Here is a 6,237-nt window from a genome sequence, read left to right as displayed (position 1 = left end):
TCCTTCCCTTCCTTGGGACCCTGGGGCCTGTACTGTTGTTTATTTATTTTTTACATCATTCTAAGTGCAATGTTCCACAGCCTCACTACCTCTTTTATTTCAACAATGACAAAAATCGCACAAATATCTGAGCGCAACTTTCAAACATGAAGAAATATCTATGCTTCAGAATTCACGAATGCCCCATCCAAATCATTTGTTTTTGTAACCTTGAACTTTCCCATTTAAAATAAACCATGTACTAGATGAAGAATTCACTTTGGATCTGAGCCTTCCTTTGTGATCTTCCTTCCTTCTTCTAGATTAAAAGAAAAAGATATCTTCTTAAAGCATCTAAGCCTGCCTTAGATTCTCCAAAAGCTAGTTTAAAAAAAAAAAAATTTTTTTTTTTTTAATAGAGATAGGATCTCGCTATGTTGCCTAGGCTGGTCTCAAACTCCTGGCCTCAAGTGATATTCCTGCCTTGGCCTTCCAAAGTGCTGGTGTGAGCCGCCGTGCCTGGCCCAAAAGCTAGCTTTGAGGGGTGCTAGAGACCTCCCTCATCTTTCACGGATAGGAATAATGCCTGTTTTTTTCCTGAATATTTAAGCATCTTGGGATTGGAAAACTGCAAGGCAGAACCCTGGGGACACAGCACCTAGGTGGTGGGTTCCCCAAGAGCAGCAAAAGCCTGAGGAGAGTGGGTAACCCCCTCAAAGGTGTACAGACTTTGGCAGCCACCTTCGCTCTGCACGTAAGCTGTCATCCCTTGGCCCAGAGATTACCTGCCTTTGTTTCAAATGTGGATGTAGAGGGCAGGGGTGGGAATTCTGGTGGGCTAAAAATGTGGTGTGAGCCAAACAGGCTGTGAAAAAAAAAAATAGTGTTTGCTATTAAGCAAGCCACAGCTCAGACTACAAGAGACAACGAAGTGGGGTTCACCGAAGCAGAACCAGACTTAATACCAGCTTGAGACTGAGTTCCATACACACCAGAAAGCACAGAGAAAAACAGGATGGGATCTCAGGGGCTACAGCCACAGGGACTTCCCAGGAAGGGGAAGAGTGGAGATCTACAGGGTCAGTGGAGAAGAGTAGGAATAGAAGAGTTTTACTCTTTTAGAAGCCTGATGACCTACCACAGTCCCTAGGGAACATGGTGCAAGTGGCCTTTGCCCAAAGCAGGGACCCAAAGCCACAGCTCAATATCACAGTACAAAATTCATTCCTTCAATAAGCATATACTTTTTTCTACTTCCTCCTAACTAGTCTCCTTGTTTCTTGCTTCTGTCCAATCCAGTCTCCCCGTAACAGCCATGGAGAGACTTCTAAAATTGACTCTGTTGCTTATGGTCTCCGGCAGAGGGGGACCAGATATCAGGGACTGAAAGGCCTTGGCTCCTTGCAGGTCCTTCTTCATGTCTCTGCCTGTTTTCTCAGATGCTCCCTCTGCTGCTGCAGTGCTGGGAACCTTCTCCAACGGGAAAAAGGATCTCCACTCTTCATCTCCACACCCTGAAAGTCAAAACTTAAAGCTGCCCAGTTCCAACTCAAAAGATCAAGGCTACCCTGGAGTGTCCTTGATTCCATCTGTTCCCTGACCTGCTGAGAGTGGACACCTTTTCTGACTCACTGCATCTCTACTGTATCCGCCTCCTCCACACTGGGAGCTTCCAACTCTGCCAGGAAATGGGGCAAGAGGGGCAGAACCCCAGAAGCAGACTCTGCAGCCAGTTCGCGGTCCAATGTTAACTTGACCTAATTCACAAGGAGAGGTTCCCATTTATAAAGAAGCAAACCTATTCAGGGAAGACCAACTTGGGGACTTCAACACCCTGAAAATACTCCAAGTACCAGAGTCTTTTCTTTCCAGGCCCAGACTGTTCAAGGTCTTAAGCAGTCCAACACTTGGCATTTGGAAAACAAGCAATTACCATTTCATCCAAACAAATGACATTCTAAAGTCTAGTTAGGAAGACAGCCTAGTGAGAGATTTGTTTTCTGAGTTGTAAATGTACTTAAAGGAAAAAAATGTCCTGATGATCTAAAATTCATATTACCTTTGCTTTTGCATTCCTCAAGTCCCTCGTATAAACAAAAATGAAATTATATGAAATTAGAATTGCCCCCCTCTCTTCAGTTAATCTATTAAAGCAGGGTTAGATCGGCATAACTTCTCCTAAAATAGTGTTTCTCAACATGTGGTCACCTCTGATACATACTTTAAATATACATTCCTAGATTCTACTCCAGATTGCAGAAGGGGAGTGGGGGAGGGCACAGTTATTTCTAACAGGCTTTCTAAGAAATTCCCATGGAAATTTGAGAACCACTGTCCTAACTAGTGAAAGGCAAAAAATAAAAATAAAAAAATAAAAAAATACAAATACAAATAAAAAACAGACTCTTATGAGCTTGTGTGAAATGGAAGTTTTGGAATCCCCCAGATGCCTGTAACTTCTCTCAAAAAATATTTCATGCAATTACTTACAGAAGGCTGCTAGCATGTTGTAAATAGAAAAACAAAGACAAGAATACAAACTCCTCAAATCATAAGAATAATTTACTCCAGGAAGGTGATGGGTTGCCCTTGGTGCAGAGATGGGAGGAGACCTATAAAGACAGAGACATTCAGGTCTGGCAGCTTCCTCTCTGGTTGCTGCTATACGAACAGACAGTGATATTGGGGGAAGACAACCTGCCATCAGGCAGGGCCAGGAGGCAGAATAGCAGGAATGCTGAGGTGCCCCAGCTTTGCTGGGGTGTCCATCCTCCTCCACACAGCTTCATGCTTCACTGCATGCCCTCCACACCCTATCAGCCGCAGAAAATGGTTCCTGCTTAATTTAAGCCAGTCGCAGATCCCACTCAGGTTTCAGTCACGGGTTTAAACGTGCCCAAACCTGGCCAATGAGATGGGAAGGCAGCGTCTGCTCAGGGGCTTCTGGGAAATGACTCCTCCCTATAAAGAAGAGCTATGGAAAAAGACCATTCCTTCTTGTCCAGCACATTGTGGAGTCTGCTACAAAGACTAGAACTGCAGCAGTCATCTCGCTACCAGTCGGAGACTAAGCCTGGAACAGAACAAAGAGATAGAGCTGAGGCCCTGAAGCTTGCAGCCAACTTGCCTCTGGCCTTCTAATTTTGTGAGATAATAATAATCTTTAGCGTTTAGGCTGCTTTGAATTGGGTTCCTGTTAAATCACACCCTATTGGCTAAAGGGAATTTCTTAAAACCCCCAACTCTGTGGATGAGAAATGTGAAATCAGAGAGAGAAATTTGTATTATTGTAAGAGGTGACGCTTTAGAATTTTTTCTAGCAAGAAAATGGCTTTGTTGAGGAAAGCACCTTGAGAACTATTAGGCAGGAAGAGGAGCTTCAAAGATCCGAGTGTCAGCCGGGAAAGAGGTGTCAGGTGGCGGACTGCTCTGTGTTGTAAAGGAGGAAGCGAGACAACACTCTGGAGGAAGACATGACAGTAATGGGAAAGAGACGCCAATGAGAAGGCTTTGTGGTTTCTGAGGTGATCCCTGTCCCTCTGCTAAGTTCATAAATACTCCCTGTGAGTGGATTCCTTGTAGTCCCAGTGAAGGGATGAATTGTGCATACAGGGGACGTGGGGTATTTGGATCAGCGATGGCTTACACAGTTGCAAGAGCCCAGAAGCAGAAGTACCTTGAGAATTCACAATAGACTTGGGGAATGCTTTGGACTTCCCTAGACTGTGGAATTCGGGATTGGGAGCAATCTTTCCCAGAGCTCAAATACTAAGGGGAGCCTGACAATTAGGTTACAAGAGCAAGTTTGTCACCCCATTTGAAAAGAATGCCAATGGCTTCATCAAAGCCTCTCTGGATTGTAGCTCATCAGTAGAGGTCAAAAATCCTAGAGAATGTGAACAAAAAAAAAAAAAAAAAAAAGGAAAAGAAAAAAGAAAATAAAACAAAATCCAATTTCAATGTTCAGCATTTGAAGAATGGAGTATCCCTGAGAGGTGGAGTAGCTGGAAATACTAAACAAATATAGAGCCATTCCCACAAAGCCAGCAATGAAGAAGCTAGTGCAGCTGGAAGAGTGTGGGCCTAGCTGCTGCTGGCTCCAGGAGAAGAGGTGGGTCATCGTCTTTTTGCCAGACCTGGCCAGATGGAAGTATACCGTCTGCCTGGCCCCTGCATCTGCATGTAACAAGGCATCTGCTGAGGCTATCCAAAACTAGCACAGCCTCATAGACAAAGCTGAGTGGCTGCCCGCCACTCCCCCTTCCTATTTCATGGGAAGAGCAATGAAATCATTAGAAGACCCAAGACACATCTCTAAGGATGATAGAGGATCCCAAAGGGCCCAAGACCAGCTGGCACTTCCATATCTTTCTCACAATGGAATCCTGGGCCTCGGAAAATGTGGATGACTTTGGAGAAGAAGCACTGGCTACAGAGATCAGGTTGGGGATGGAATTTGCAATTCTTGGACCATAGCACCTGAATAAGGGCAAACCTGGAAGCCACAAGATAGCCTGGACAGTGGCTGATCTCACCAAGAGACCTGAGTATGCAGCTGAATGGAGAAAATGCCTAGTCGAAGCTGCACAGCTAGGCAGGGCCGGTAACAAAGCTCCTGGCTCCAGGAGACCTGCCTGGGGTTCCAGCTATTGCCGACCTGGGCTTCCCTGCCTCCTGCTCACTACTTGAGATGCCCCACCAACTTACTTGATGCAGGTGAGGGACAGGAAATAATTGTTGCTTACAAGTAGATCACTGCATACACCAGGCAGAATCCTTGGTATGACCTGCCACTGGGTCACATCTAAGCTCCTTCTCAGCTACAGAGTAGGTGGGAGAAGACCCTTCTGCTTGTCCTGCTCTAAGTAACCATTCATCTGCTCTGATTCCTCATCCGTGAAACCCACCCCAGCCATCTTAAGGTGAGACTCGTCTCTCTCCTGGACTGTTGCCGCAGCCCCTAATGTGGTTTTCCTGCCTCCAGCTCTACTATATAAACCCATGGCACAGAAAGATGCCTGGTGAATCTTCTGAAAGCATTCTGATCAGATTGTTAATTTGGTCCAGATCTCTACATGTCATCTTCGTTGCTTACAGAATGAAATCTAAATCATCCATGGGACATCCAAGATCCTATATGATCCGGGCACAACTTTCCTTTCTAATTTCATCTCTCGCCCTATCCCTACCACCATCCTATGCTCAAACCACACCTGAATGCTATCCTTCTACAATGCCCTGCATGTTTCAACCTTCCTAACTTTGCTCCATCTGTTCTTTCTACTCCTCCCTCTTTACTCACTGAAATCCCATCCATTCCTCACAATTCAAAACAAATACCACCTCCTCCATGGGGCCTTCCAGGTGCCTTAATTGGAAGTAACCGCTCTTTTCTCTCTGCCTCTTGGTACTTGCCATCACCTAAATAGCTGTCCTTGTTGCTCTCTGCCTATGTTGCAATGAATGCTTTTCCACGTCTTTTTTTTAACCCTCACTTGAATGTAAACTCCTTGAAGCCTGGATCATATATTATTATTCAGCTGTAATTGCTAGCATGATGTGGATATTCAACAAATATTTGCTGAATCAGAGCTGAGCTAGAAGATGAAATTAGAAAGGAAATTCCAATTTCCTTTCATAAAAGAGAGAGAAGAGAGGGGCCTTGTGTCCTCCATAAAACTAGCACAGCCTCATAGATGAAGCTAAGAGTGAAGTAACAGCAGCCTCGGGCTTCGCCATTCTCCAAGGGCTCACTAGGAATCCCCAGCTGTCTCCAGCCTCACGAATCCTGCTGCAACATTCAGAGACAGAGCCTTGACCTGGTGAGAAGTAGACACAACAACTGTCCAAACTACAGGTCATCTGGGTGCTGAGCTGCTGAGACATTGACACCAGAAGTGCATGTCCCAGGCCAGGTGCAGTGGCTTATGCCTATAATCCCAACACTTTGGGAAGCCGAGGTGGGTGGATCACTTGAGGTCAGGAGTTCAAGACCAACCTGGCCAACATAACGAAACCCCCGTCTATTAAAAATACAAAAATCAGCTGGGCATGGTGGTGCATGCCTGTAACTCCAGGTATGTGGAGGCTGAGGCATGAGAATCACTTTAACTCAGGAGACAGAGGTTGCAGTGAGCCAAGACAGTGCCATAGCACTCCAGCCTAGGTGACAGAGTGAGACTCGGCCTCAAAAAAAAAAAAAAAAGTATGTCCCAGACACTCAAGCTCCCCACTCTTGGACCTTACTTTCAGAGCGGT

Source organism: Mandrillus leucophaeus, unplaced genomic scaffold, assembly GCF_000951045.1.
Source record: "Mandrillus leucophaeus isolate KB7577 unplaced genomic scaffold, Mleu.le_1.0 Scaffold920, whole genome shotgun sequence".
NCBI lineage: Eukaryota > Metazoa > Chordata > Mammalia > Primates > Cercopithecidae > Mandrillus > Mandrillus leucophaeus.
The sequence above is the reverse complement of the archived record's forward strand: the minus strand, read 5'-3'. Positions refer to the sequence as shown.